The sequence below is a fragment of the Sturnus vulgaris genome, chromosome 1 (assembly GCF_052056855.1).
Source record: "Sturnus vulgaris isolate bStuVul1 chromosome 1, bStuVul1.hap1, whole genome shotgun sequence".
Taxonomy (NCBI): Eukaryota; Metazoa; Chordata; class Aves; order Passeriformes; family Sturnidae; genus Sturnus; species Sturnus vulgaris.
In genome coordinates, this window is record NC_142243.1 from 118973409 (window position 1) to 118986708 (window position 13300).

The 13300-nt window shown below is 42.5% G+C and overlaps 1 protein-coding gene and 1 long non-coding RNA gene across 2 annotated transcripts in view; one reads left to right on the forward strand and one right to left on the reverse strand.

The window, feature by feature from the left end:
• Positions 1-236: 236 nt before the first annotated feature.
• Positions 237-9794, reverse strand: LOC148225455 (uncharacterized). Its single transcript, XR_015807445.1, has 2 exons — positions 9278-9794; positions 237-3474 (listed from the first exon to the last, which is right to left on the reverse strand). It is a non-coding gene; the product is annotated as an uncharacterized LOC148225455 (long non-coding RNA).
• Positions 9795-10035: 241 nt separating this feature from the next.
• The window catches only part of FAM110B (family with sequence similarity 110 member B), a 111284-nt gene continuing 108019 nt past the window's right edge, over positions 10036-13300 (forward strand). The window contains exon 1 of the mRNA XM_014873078.2: positions 10036-10165. The gene's annotated coding sequence lies outside the window, so the exon portion shown is untranslated. The remainder of the gene's footprint in view (positions 10166-13300) is intronic.

Consider the following 13300-nt stretch of genomic DNA (forward strand, 5'->3'; position numbering starts at 1 on the left):
TTTATAATATACTGAGGCAGACAATAAATAAAAGTTGGAAACTTTAGTAGACAAGACTATTCATGTATGTTTCTCCTTGAAATCAGCTGTATGCAGCCTTCTTAACTATTTTACATATCTCTGAAGAAACTTCATTTAATGTAGAACTGAATCTATTTGAAGCTAAATGTACATTTTAAATATATGCTTAAATTTAAATCTGCAGCATTAACAACAAATAAATATTTCCCCAAAGGTTAATAGTGTCCTCGCCATGTTTTTTTAATAGATTATGAATATTACATATACCTGGTCAAAAATCAAGAAAATGCTTGAGTGGTAGCCAAAGTCTATTACTAAAAATATGAACTAAAAACAAATTAAGTTGGAGGCACACCTGAAAAAGGATGTTTTATGTTTCTGAACTCAGATTGTGCTTTTTATCTTTATTAAATATTGTACAATTAGAAATTATGATTGCAAGCAAAATTCCACATATAGTTTGTGACAATATACCATTAAATATTGCACAGTGGTTTTCCTGCAGCTGTGAATTGTATCAGGGCTCTTTTAATGGCATATAAAACACAAGAATCCAATCTTTCTTCACATGCACCAATAGTTCCCATCATTTCATTCACATAAAATCTCTTGTTGATAGTGAAAAATGTCTGATGAGTAGGATATATCCCAGTATATGGTACCTTTAATAAAACATCTGCTATTTGAACAACTGGGAATGATTTCAGGAGTAATTTTAGAAATTCTGGAAAAGAAAGAATAAGTAAAAATTTTATTTAAAGTATTGAAAGAATAAATACATTTTTTATGGACAAGTTTTTATTGCAAATTATACTTTCAGATTCTGTAACATTACTATGATGTTACTCCATATCTTTGCAGACTGCTGTTCTCCTCATAAAAATACCCCACTCATTTAGAGTTATTTTGTACACCCTTTTAAAGATAAATTTAGAAGACACTGCCATTTTTACAAACATTACAACAGATCTGTTTGGTGTGAAATAAATACCTGCATTGCTGCACTCAACAATCAAATAAGCAATATATAACTCCTTTAGTTAATCTATTAAATAACGTACTACACACCTAGTTTTGTGTAGGGCCTTGTAAGCAAGATTTCCTGATAATTTACACACTTTATGATATCTTTTTGCAGAGGGCCTGTGAAATGAAAAAATAAAAAATATTTATTCAATTCCTGGAACAGAAGCACAGAAAGGATGTTTTCAAATGTGGCATCTCCTTTCCCAGCTGTGGAAAGGCAAATATTTGGAGGCTGTTTAGCACCTGCAGCTGCTCTGGAAGTGGAGCTGAGTGCAGTCCCTACCCTGCCATACCCAGTCTTGGCTCCATGCCTTTGTAAAAGCTTAATGTATGGCTTTTCTGCTGCAACTAAGTCTTATAAGCAGCCAAGTACAGAAAAGAGGCAGTTGATGCTCCATCTCCTTAATATAAAATTAAAATTTGTTGTTATTTTTTAATGTGGATATACAATGTGTCTCTTCCATAATTTATGCTATTTAAACATGCAGATTTGCATACTTTTCCTGTTATTGTGTTCAGTAAATTGAAAAAGTGTGCTGACTGATATGAAGTTTTATCTGACAACTCTTCTATGTTAAAGTCCTGTTTGGAAGTGAAAATGAGACCACCATCACATGGGAGCTGATACTCTGCTCCAGTCATTGACCTGCTCTGGAAACCCCATATGTCTCTCCCTTCTGTTTTTCTGATGTAAAATATTTCCTCTTGGAAGATACTTCAATGCCTTCAAATATTTGTTCCCTGCTAGATTATACCTGCTACTGCTTTTGAAGAAAATAATTGGCAATGTTGAATAAAGAACTCAGGAAACGTACATCTTATAGCTTATTGGTCTCCTTGCATTTCCAGTCTACAGATAATTATCAAAGAAAAACAAAAAGTCTGAATGAAAATATAGTCCAGGGCTTCACTGGAGTCTCTGAAAGAGCCCCACAAGTTCATTCAAATGTCTTCCCTGGAATAAGTAATTTGTTGCTGAAAAACTCCATTGTTCTTCTGGGGATTAATCATAATATTTGTTTTATGACGTGACTTCATCACCATCCAATTTGCTTCTACACATACCCATCATCCTACCAGATCCTGCTGTATATTTTTAATACCTTTACAGAATCTTTTTCGCTCGCAGACCAGTGTCTCACAATCATTGGGATTTCGTCACATACCTATTTTACAAAAACCACTTTTATTTAATAGGGTGCTGAAGTTATTATTGGCTGTGTATAGGAATTCAGATTAGAGTTTATAAATACTTTCTTCTTTTTTCTGATCTGTTACACTGAGATTCCTTTCGTCTTCAATTTTTCTCCTACTTTTTAGAAATTTTATATTAGTTTTGATCCATTTGTATGTCTATATTCTCTCTTTTAATAATCCCACTCCTTTTTATCTTTATCAGCTTATTTCTGCTTGCTTCTTCTCCTTGTCATGGTTATTCATTTCTCTCCTCTGTATTTGCACTCATCCCCTTCTCTTCCTTTCAAGCTAACAAATGTAGACTGTATTTACAGACTGGATTTTTAAAAGAATAACATATCAAAGTCAGACTACAAATATTACTTATGCCTGATGTCAGTTATTCACTGCTTGTCACTTCCAATGCACATATCACCAAAAAGCCTCCACTGACACTCTGGCCCAAAGTATAAAACCTCTACCATTACATTTCAAAAAATAACAAATCTTTTCATGTCTGAGCTGTCAAAAGAAGCTCTTGGAATAGCCAGCATAGAAAGGGACACAGTCACTACCCACACACACAATATAAGTATGATCAAATACCTACTAGCAGCAAGAGCTGATAACTCTGGGGGGTGGCAAGCCCTTTCTGAGCAGCTTCAATGCAACAACATGGATTGACTTTTTTCCCTTCTTTTTTTCCAATCTGCCCTTGCTGGGGTATTTGATGCATTCTTCAAAGCAGGGTCTAGGAGTAGCAGTGCCTGGGATGCAGCTGCAGCTCTGCTGGAGGAACGCTGTGGGTGAGTGCCAGGGTGGCATTGCACATTTGAGGTTAGACAATGGATAAGGCCATGTTGAGCTGCCTGTTGTGCTGCTTGCTGAAGCCAAGTGAGACAGAATAAGCAAGGGTTGTAAAGTGGGGTAGTTTCATGTTCTGCAGAACTGCTTTAAATAACCCCCACCCCCCTCTGACACCACACCACAGAGGGACATTGATGCAACTCAACCTGTGTCCTGGTAGGATCCCACACCAGCTGGGGTGCAGAAGAAGAGAGAGAGCATTGCTGCCAGCTCTAAGCCAAAGGGGAAGTGAAACCTCTCATGCAACTTAAAAAATTCAGTCTTCCGGACCCTTCTTGATGAAGACTGGGAAAAAAAATTGAGAAAGAGCTGGTTCAGGGAAACAATTCTTGCAGCTGAAGTTCTGGAGAAGGATGCATCCGTTCCTCCGAGTGGAGAGCTTTACTGAAGAGGAGAAAAAAAATGCACATAACTGTAAAGGCATACAAGGTTTCATGTGCTAACCTTATATTTCAGACTTTGGCTAAGATTTTTGCTTGTCACATTATTGTGTTACTGTAATTGCAAAGTACTTCATTAGAAGCAGACTGCCCTCATGCTTAGGAAATTGTACAGATACAATAGATTTCATGAAAGAAATGTTATAATTAATCTTTATTTTGATATATCATAGTTGTTTAAACAACAAATTATTAATTTCTACATATAACTCACTTCATGCTCATCTTTTAATATTCCTTATTTTTTTCCTTAACTGTTCTCAAGATCCTTGAAAGCTAAACCTCTTTTCTGAGGAAAACAACAACTACATCTTTAAAAAAGGCTAAATCAACCTTTCTTTTAAACACCACTTTCTGATTTAATGATTTACCAATCCAAAACATGTTTAGTTCTTGAGAACTTGGTGGGTTTTTTGCCATTTTCCTCCTGCTATTCTGAGCTATTTCTGTACCTCACAAAACACTTAAATAATAGAGAGACCCTGAAATCAGACTCACTGCTTTTGGATTTGTTCACACTCAAACATCCACGCTGCAACTCATCTTGGATGATACTCAGTCACACTCAGTAATTTTGACCCCTCTCAAATTTTCTAGTTCCTGGGATTTAAGGGAGAAAGCCATGCGACAGGCACTGGCTCCTGGAGTCACTCTCTGCTAATGTTTGCTGTGTGCTATAGGATCTGCTAGATCTTTCTCATCTCCCCTTCTGATCTAGACTTCCCTGATAGCATCGCTTGCCATGCTGGCTTGATGAGCTGAAGAGAAGAAATGCCTGTCCCAGTGTTTGAGAGCTGTGCAACAGCCAGAGTGCTGCAGGCTGATGTGAGCACAAGAGTAGGGTGGGGGCTTTTTCCATGGATGAATTATGAGCGGCAGTTAATGTCATCACATTTTCTATCTGTTACCGATTCTCTTGTTAGTGCCATTCCCTAATGTGGTCATGAGTGTGTTCCTACATTCCTCTGGTACAATACTGAGAAATGTGATGCTCTGTGGTTTTAGTTCCCATAATGAGAACAAGGCAGTTCTCCTCACACACAAAATTTGTAATTATACGAGACTATATCATATTACTGGCAACTAATTAGAGTTCTCTGTTGAAATGACATTACTTTATTACACATCATTAACATAAAATGTCAAAACTAGCATGATAGTTGCTTTCATACAAAAATTGAGCCTACTTCTGTAAGTGAAAGCAACAAAATTACAGCAGTTTTAGTATCAGTATTTTAATACATATTATAGTTAATGTGATATCGCCAGAGGTTTTCCCATATAAAAATCACAAAAAGTGAATTCTTCCTTTAAAAAATGTCAGTGACTATCAATTTTGTCCTCTGAATTTATTATGCAGATTAAATAAAATTCAAAAAACATTAAATGTCAAAGGGTGGGGGGAGTTGAACTTATACTATAAGTTCATATTTTGCTCTATATCCTTAGAGCACAGGGTGGACATTACAACTAATTTACTCTCCTCCACCACTGAATAAGTAATATTATCATATTGCATCCAGTTAAACTGAGACAAGTAATTGAATTCCTTCTGGCCAGGCAGTAAGTAAAATGCTGGTGCTGGGATGAGGACACAGGGCTCTTTGGAGCAGGCTGAATATCAGGATATCACATTTATTTCTCATTTATGTCCTAGGTTTGAATGTTTCTAAACTAGATAATAAGAAGGTTTTTCATCAGGAATCTGTAGGAGACATTGGTGAAATCAAGCCACAGTTGGCAAGGTACCTAGCTGTTCCTGGACAATATTAAGATGTTGGTAACATATAAAACTGATGTGAGGGTAGCATTCCCTTGGCAGCACACTAAATATGCCGCAAGACACATAACCAATGAGTATAATTTGCAAATGTGTATGGAGAATCAGTCTTGACAGTTTTGTTTACAAAGGCAGGCAGCTATTTGCTGATAAGAGATATGACATGCTATTCATCTTGCTGCTACTAAGCCAAAGGGATTGCAACTATGATAACAAACTGTTAGATTTGATTGTTGGAATGCTTATGCAATGTTAGTAATAAAGGGTGTTTAAAAGCATATCTCATTTGTTCTTGGGCAATCATATGGTATTTCTTATAATAATTTTCCTGGGACTCTTAAAAGGACAAGCTAATTAAAGATATCTGTCTGGCTCAGCTTTAATGGGTCTGCATTCTCTAAGTAGGTGTATGTAGGAAACAGGAGCAGACGTGTCTTTATTTCTCTGCTTGCATGGGTTAAGGCAGGATGTCAAGTGACACAGTCATGGCCTCACATCTTTCAGTTCCTTCATTTTGGCTGGTGCTACCTCCACACACCTTCCAAAACTGCAAAATAAACTGTCCTAAAGATAGGACAAGAGTAATGGCTTTAAACTGAAAGAGGGTACGTTTAAATTAGATAAGGAAGAAATTCTTCACTATGAGGGTGGTGAAACACTGGAACAGGTTCCTATCCCTGAAAATTTTCAAGACCAGGTTGAACTGGGCTCTGAGCAACCTTGTCTACTGGAAGGTGTCCCTGCTTATGGCGGTGGAATTGGAACTGGATGACCTTAAGAGTCTCTTCCAACATAAACTATTATATGATTCCAAGTAGTGCTGAGACCTTCAAGAAGCTGAGGAGGAGGTTTCTTGCTTGTTTCTCCCTCTTACTGAGCGAGAAGAGCAACAGAACAATGGGTCAGCATGACTAACATTTCTCCTTTGTCATCAGCCCCCTGCTTCAAACAATACTGAGAAAACACTTTTCCCAGCACTCCTAAATACCTGCACCATTTATAGCCTGGGCAACATGTTGCTCACATGTTTCTTACAAAGCCTATGATCAAAGTAAAAAAAACCCCAAAACTTATATAAATACTCTCCAGAGCAAATACAGGACTAGAGAACTCAGCCATGTTTTTGTTAAATATTGCTCACTGAGCTTTGTTGAATGTGTACGTGCAACTCAGCGATGTGCAGACGTGGGCTGATCCAGCTGTGATGGCTAAAGGAGTGTTTTGTCTGGCCATCTCACTCCCACCTCAGCAGGCACAGCTGAGGTGACGGCTGCATAGTCTGAGCAGGCAGACCAGGCTGACCATCAGAGATTGTGCATATGCCTGACTAATGGATTTAACCAAGGCCGAGTACACTAAAATACTTGGTGACGGGGTAGCTGCTGCAGCTTACAGCTTGGTCAGTTGAGCTTGTGGCTGACCCCAGCTCACACCTCCTGGTCAGTAGACTGGAGAGAATATTTACAAGGATAAATATTATACAACCTTACAGGGGTAGGGGCAGCTAGGAAGGCTGCACCACTCAGTACTGGAGTTACTATGGCTTATTCAGCCTGAGTGCTGCAGTAATTCAGGCAGCAGTCTGCATTTTTTAATGTATTTGAGTATTACACATAAGTCTACACAAGGAAGACATATCAAAACCCTAAACTTTCCACAGCAGGGATTTTAGAGCTAACAAGTGGAAAATGAGTGGCTTTGTTCTCAGTCATTCTTACAGTTACAGGTGACTTTGTGAATAGCATATACTGTGCCAAACTAGAACTGAAATCCTCTTTGAATGCAAGCAGGCCTTAGGTTTAACAGCAGCTGTGAGATGGAGACTTACTATTAATGGCAGATTCAAGCAGCGTGAACAATAACAAGGCTCTGTTTAAGGTGGACACAGCTTTTCTGCATTAGAACTGGACCTTGAGCACCTACGTTAATTAACACAATTTTAAGTGGTGTCAGCTGTCTCTGAGTAAACCTATTGATTAGAGCAACAAATACTTTATTCTTGGTCTTATACCAATATGGATTTAGGAAGAGAGTTATAATCAATAGGTGGGGTTTTAATTTTTTTGTCTCAAAATCTTTTGAAAGTTGTGAAATATTTTAATGGACTGAGAGGATTAATGCATTTTTAAATAATATGTTATTCGGAAAGAACAAAGAAGAAACAAGTTTGTGATGTGATAATTTCATGTTCATTTCCAGGGGTTCCAAACTTAGTTCCAGATAACATAATTTCTTATGCACGAGTTTTACTCCTATTTAGCAGCCTTATCGAGTGAGTTTAATTAGGTACACGCATGTTTATAAAATTATTTTCTTGTCTTTGATATGATTTATAAATCAGGGGTTATAGTGTTTTAAAACACAAGGGTTTGTGTATGAGGATAATCATTTAATGCACTGTTAAAAGTCATCTTAGGGCCAGGGTGCTGGTTTCATTAAAGGGACCTGACATGTGATAAAGTCCATGGGTGTTCATGATGAGCTCAAGGCTGCAGCTTGCCTTGCAGTGGGAGGACCTCTCACCGCTGCTTCAATGGGTTGCTCATCTGTCTGAGGCTTCTGTCACTGGTCTTGACAGTGAGAACAAAGATCATATTTTAGTAGCTATATTAAAATGTGATGCATTAATTGTATTATTCCATACTTCTTCTCAGAGGCAGCTGCTGCACAGTGTGCCATAATTTAATAAAGCTATCCATCATCTGATGCCTGGGTGTGAAAAACTTACACAGGTGTGTAAGAAGTAAAAGGTAGCAGTGTAAGAAACAACTCCATAATTCTTGTTTTGTCAGAAAGGGCACAACAGAACTGCTATACATGCACCTAGGGTTTAGCAAAAGTTAGTATATTGATCTGAAGTTAAACTATTGATAAGCCTCTGTTTTGATGAGGAATTGGGAAATGTTCTGGCCAGAACACGTCATCTAATTTCACATTACAGTTGTATTTACCTACTCCTCCCCTTACTACACACATACAGCCTAAAGAGTAAAGGGCACAATGCACATCCTGTAAAAGTTGGCCACAAGAGGTGGGCTGCCTGTGGATTGAACATGTGATAAATGTCTATGCCATTGTGTGGCAGAGGCTCTATTCTGCACACATTGCAGGGCTGATGGTTGGCTTCTGGCCCTAGTGCATAGTGCAGCAAGCAGATCTCAATAGCACCTAGGATGTGTCTTACACACTGGCTTTATTTAAGGTTGACTGATGAATTAGGCATGCTTCTTCATGCTTACTACACGTAAGTTTTACATTTTCAGACTTTTTACCCCCAAGCACATAATTTTTAAATTTTAAGATAAAACAAAAAAAAAAAAAATCCTCCTACAAAACAGCTACAGGAGTAAAGATTCAAATTAGCATACTTTTCATTCCCCTTTTCTGATGCAGCTATGTTAACACGTGCACAAAACAGGTCTGCATGGGTAATGTGGAAGAGCTCACATGCAACAGGTTCCCCTCCTTCCTCACATACTGTGGACCATGCAGAAAATTTCTTGCTAATAGCTAGGGGAACTGATAAATCATCTGCTTCTTTGGAGCACAAAAATGCAATATGGTCTAGTACTAAACCTGAGGAGCTGGCTTAGCATCTAAAGCCCTGTGCTACTCTGTTCCTCTCAGTCTGGGAAGCAGAACTCTGCATAGTGAGAGCTCCCAGATGGGATCTTTTAACTGCTGGGGCTTAATGAACATTATGTGAAAAGACCTTTTAAAGGAGGCTGCTTAGAATTTATTCCTGGTTTTAACAACCCTAGGGTAGTCTAGTTTTGTTGCTGCCGTCTTAAAAGCCCACAGTGACTGCTCATTCCACCTCTATGCAAACGACTAAAGTCTAACTATCCTTCAGAGAAGACCTCATACAAGGGTATTTCTGTCAGTTTCTTCTAAGTTAGATGTGAATAAGGGGAAATTCTCTCACTTCTACTGTTTTAACCGGCATGACAGGACTGTGTATGCTGACCTCAGGTCCCTGAACTGACTGACAAAATCGGTAAGCTTGGAGGAGATTTATAGGACGAGCACTAAAGTACTGTGAAAAAGAAAAAATAAAGCTTTGAGAAATGTATCTTAACTGGACATATAGATCAATAGGTAAATGAGTAGCTACATTTGAAAGATCTGTGACCTACTACAGACAATGGGGCAAAGGTGTACTTGAAATTCGTTTTTCAAAGCTTCTTGGTTGCTGCCAAGCACAGAATACTAAGATACCAATCTTCGCATGCCATCTACCCTGAGCAATAAAAAACCCACCCTTAATTTAACAGGAGTCACCAGTCAGCTCCTGAGGCATAAACAGGCAGCTGAAGCACCGCGCGTAGGCTGACTTTAGTGCTGGGTGCCGAGCTGCGTTTGGCACAGGTGGAGGAGTTTTCATCACAGACCCGAATTAACTCGGCTGAAGTTGCTCCGCGCCTGCCAGCGCCAGAGGAACAATCTCCGTGTGGGAGAAGCGCCCGGCGTGCCGCCCTCCCCTCCCGGCGCCGCCCGGCCGAACAAAGGCGGCAGCGGCGGGTCCCCTTTGTGCAGCTCGGGCCGGGGAAGGGGCGAGCCCAGCACCCGCCCGGAGCTCCGCTCCGCTCCCCACCCCACCAGCCCGGCTTGGCTCAGCTCGGCTCGGCCCGGCCCGGCAGCGCGCCGGGAGGAAGCGCTGGCTGCGCGGCGGGCGGGCGGGCGGCTGCCAGCGGCCCGGGCCCGCCCCCGTCTCCTCCCTCCGCCGCCGATCCTCCGCCCCCTCCGCCCCCTCCGCCTTCTCGCGGCGGCGGCGGCTCTCTCGGCCCCGGCTCCTCGCGCTTCTCCGCGGCTTCGCCTCGCTGCTCTGCGGGGGCTCCCGCGCCGCGCTGGCCAGGTCGGTAAGGGCGAGGCGCGGTCCCGGCTCGGGGCTGACCGCGGCTCCGTCCCGCAGCTCCCCCGCTGGCTGGGGGCGGCCCCGGGAGCGAGGGCGGGCGGGACCCCCCACTGCCAGCCCCGGCGAGTGTCTGGCGGAGGGACTGCAGCGGGGCTGGGGCGCCGCGCTGCCCCGGGGCGGGGAGAGGGCTCGCCCCGCCGGGGACTGCAGCAGGAGCCGCCCAGCCCTGCCCAGCCCGGCTACGCCGCCGGGGGTCGGCGGGCGGGGGCTCCCGGCGGGTTCGCAGCGCAGCCCCGTGGGGTGCGTGCCGCGGGCGGTGCCCCACCGGCCCAGCCGGCTTCGCCCCCCGCCTCCGGGGCGGCGGCTCCAAGCCCCAGCCCGCGAGCGGGTTCGCGGCGGAGCGGGTAGGGCGGTTTGGCTCCTCTGAATTGCCTCGCTAAATGGCAGGGGAAAACATATGGCCCAGGAGAAAGCCGCTGGAAGCGATAGCTGCTGGACTCCTCCGAGTTATTTCCCCGAGTCGGTGCGCGGTGAGAACTTCCTCCCGGGATGCCCTTTCGGGGGGATGCGGGGCTGAGCACATGGCTGCTTCCCCTGGGTCTGCCCCGCGTCTGTCACAGCACCGCCTGCCAAGGGGCCTGCCGGCGCCTGCTCTCCTCTCAGAGTGCTAATCTGACCTCAAGAAAACTTCAGCTGGCCCAGGGAAGGAGCCTGTTGGGTTTAAACGTGTTGGGTTTTTCCTGCTCGTCTTCCTTTCCTCGCCCAGACCAGGCATCTGTGAATAGGAGAGAAAGCGTTGGGATTGTTTGTCTGAAGGTCCGATACGCATAGCAGCTGATAGTGCAGAGAAGATAGAAACTTGCAAAGACTTGGCACTAGCAAATTAACATCTCCGGTGAATCGTAGTGTTAACTTTTAAAGCTTGAATTTCATGATCCTTTGCATATTGATCGTTCCTCATGTTTAAAGTCTCTAGATACTCAGATATTTAATGATGAAACATGTTCTTTGTGCTTGTGGTGATAATGTTGTTGCATTTTGTAGACATCAGGACAACTTTTATCTCTAATGTAGACCTTTTTTATCACTCAGCTATACTGCACCGTACTAAATACTTGAACTGTTTGTAAATCTGGTGCTGATTTGTTGGGTGGCTTTGCAAAGGTCACTTCAGTTCATCCAATACAGGCATTTTTTGTGAAACGCCTGTATTGATTTAATGTGGTACAGGGTCAGACTTAGCATTTATAAATTATTTCACGTGTGCTGTGAGAGCCATGCTTTAAAAAGCAACTATTCCTTAGTTGTGCCATAAAGCCTACTGGCAGATCTTGGTATGTGGTGTACAGGAGGTATGCAGCTTTATGGGCATCTAATGTTAGGTGTCCTGCTTATTTAAAAATGTTGAGAGCTCTAAAAGGGTCAGTGTAATACATACTACACGTGCCCTCAATTGACTTAGAATTAACAGGATTAAACACTTTTAAGCACTTCTGGAGTGAAAAGTAGGATGCTACTACCTTGTGCACGGCTAATAATGACTTGCTTTTTCAAGGTGTCCAGTGCCATGCTCCCCAGTTTGGAGGGTGGCAGAACACCCACCCTGCTGCTGGAAAGGCTTGGCTTAAACTGGTGAGACTGGTCATGAGAGCAGAAGGCACCAGCAGCCTGGAGGTGCTCCATGGGGAGATGAACGTGATGGTGTTGGTGGATGCAGAGACCACCATTGATCCATCATGGATAGTGGGCAGCCCTCGCCGTGGTATGGAGCTGACAGAGCTGTGTGCCCTCTCAGGGCCCCCGTTTCGTGTGGGTTAGTAACTTAGCATGTCAGCTGGTATTTCATGCTGCGCTACTGAGTTTTCCCTCTGCGTTTCAGGAGGCAGCGGCCAGGTGCCTGTGTGCTGCCCCGTAGGTGCAGGCATACCAGGAATGTGGTGGTAAGTGTGATTTACTGCCTCGATGGGACTGATAGCCTGTGCCAGCAAGTTCACTCTGCTGCACAGAAGACCTGGACTGCCTTCATGCCAATGCATCCGTGTTAAGGAAATTGTATTACAAGTTAAAATTAAGAGGGAAAGCATGTTTTCCAGATTCACTTGGAGATATTTCACTCTTGCTTTGTGACAGAGGCTCTTTCTGTGTTGTAACAGTTGGGCACCTGTACCCTCCTTCTCTGTCCCTTTTAGGCTTGTGGTGGTCATGCTGAAGATCCAGTTGTTGCTGCACTTAATACAGGTGCAGCCTTCCACTGGATGGAAGATGGTTTTCTGTTAAAGGTTCATGCTTCTGTTTCAAAATCTGGAGGTCTGAGGTTGATTTACTGAGGCGAAACTGAGTCAAATTATAGGATGCAACTTTGCAAACATGTTTTGATTGCTCGGAGCTACAGAGCTCATTTTGGATAGTGTGCTAGTGTGTAAAGGAAGGTGTTTCTCAAATGTGCTTTTGTAAGTATGTTTCCCAGTGCTGACTAGTTAAGTTAGAAGTCAGTACATTGAATTATCATAAGGTAGATTTTGGCCATTAATTGTAGTGGAATGCAGAGTAATGAAAGCTTATGTTTACAGCCTGCCTAGAGCTAGAGGGTGTATCTTTAAATTCTGGAACATCTCTGGTCTCTCACTGGCTGACAGTAAGTCTTGTTTTCCGCTGCTAGATTATGGCTCCCTTCCATAAGGCCTTAAGCACATGTATTGATCAGTCACAATTTAATAATTTTGAATTAAACTGAAGGGTAAGTATATGTCAACTACAAAGTGTTTTTCTTTCAAGGAAGCTTTATTTTAGTAGGGCAAGTTCTGGGAAGTTAGAAGAACTAGTTTGTGTTGTCCACAGAGCTAAAGGCCTGTAGGAGTTGGAGGTTTAAATTAAAAAGGGAAAAAAAAAAAAAACTTGGACTGTCTTAAGTGGAAGGGTGGAAGGTACAATAGCTGCTTGGAAACTGCATTTTAAGGAGGAGGAAAAGCTTGCCAAGTGGGACTGTGGACCTTGCTGTGAGAATAAGATACTGCAAGTTACCAGAAAACCTAAAAGGAATGAAGTAAAGGAGGGGATTGATTGTTGGAGAGCAGAAACTGCAGGGATAGCATGTGAACTGCCAAAAGCTAGAGGATGAAGAAATTTAAGATGATG